At 35.4% G+C, this 1,090-nt stretch overlaps 1 long non-coding RNA gene across 1 annotated transcript in view; it reads left to right on the plus strand.

The window, feature by feature from the left end:
• Positions 1-854: 854 nt before the first annotated feature.
• The window catches only part of LOC107733396 (uncharacterized), a 10,693-nt gene continuing 10,457 nt past the window's right edge, over positions 855-1,090 (plus strand). Inside the window, exon 1 of the long non-coding RNA XR_001638971.1 lies at positions 855-961. This is a non-coding gene — a long non-coding RNA (uncharacterized LOC107733396). The remainder of the gene's footprint in view (positions 962-1,090) is intronic.

Here is a 1,090-nt window from a genome sequence, read left to right on the forward strand (position 1 = left end):
TTGAATAAAAATACTAAAACCATTTTCTTAGATGTCATAAAGGAAACTTTATTTCCTATAAATCTTTTTAATAATAAAGAAATATTTGAAGTAAAATAGAATGTTTTGTAACATTTGAAATATCCTTTCTGTCACTTTTGATCAATAAAAAAGATAAAATAATACAAAATATTTTGTTTCCTTTTTGAATTTTATTTTTAATGTGTGGCAAACTAGCTTACAATGAGAAATTGTTCAAAATAAGTCAAAGTAGTTTAACCAATTAAAATAATATTTTAAGTGTGTGACAAAAACTGAAGCTTTGTATTTTCACAGAATACAGATTATTTTAACAATTAAAATAAGTAGTTTAAAATAAAATGGACGAAATATAATATTTATTCAAAATATATTAAATTTTTTTCCTTTGAATTTAATTTTTAGTGACAAAAATTTTATTTGCTTTGTATTTTCACACGACAAATTGAATAAAAATACTAAAACCATTTTTACAGATGTTGAAGAAAATTAGGAAAATAATAAAGCAACATTTAAAGTAGTTGAACGCTCGTCATTATGACTAAAAGTTAGTTAAAGTTGGTCACCAGGTGGCGCTGTAAGAAAAGGACACGCCTCTGAGAGCCTCGACCAATCCGAATTTATGAATACTTAATATTAATGACGCCATGCTGACGTTGCTCGCTGGCCTTTCAGCTGGAATCCTACGGCAAAAGCTGCGTTTATGAATATTAATGAGCTTAACTTGTTTGTTTCAGCGCAGTCACGACAGCGAATTAATATTCACGAGTCGCGCTCACGCCGCGGCTGCTGTCACGTGGTCGGGATTCCCTATTATCACTGACCCCGGAAGTTCCCGAGTCGCCGGTTTCCGCCGGAAAAGGTTCCGTCCGGCCCGGTATCGCTAATCTGATCCGGTACAGAACCGGACCGGCACCGAAGCTGTACGATAAACTCATGTCCGGTAAGAAACAGTCGCACACTAAACCTTACCGGCACTGACGCGTGTGTGTGTGTGTGTGAGAGAGAGAGAGAGAGAGAGAGAGAGATTGTGTGTGTGTGTGTGTGTGTGTGTGCGTGTGTGTGTGTGTGT

This window comes from Sinocyclocheilus rhinocerous, unplaced genomic scaffold (genome assembly GCF_001515625.1).
Source record: "Sinocyclocheilus rhinocerous isolate Xijiao unplaced genomic scaffold, SAMN03320098_v1.1 scaffold910, whole genome shotgun sequence".
NCBI classification, from domain to species: Eukaryota; Metazoa; Chordata; class Actinopteri; order Cypriniformes; family Cyprinidae; genus Sinocyclocheilus; species Sinocyclocheilus rhinocerous.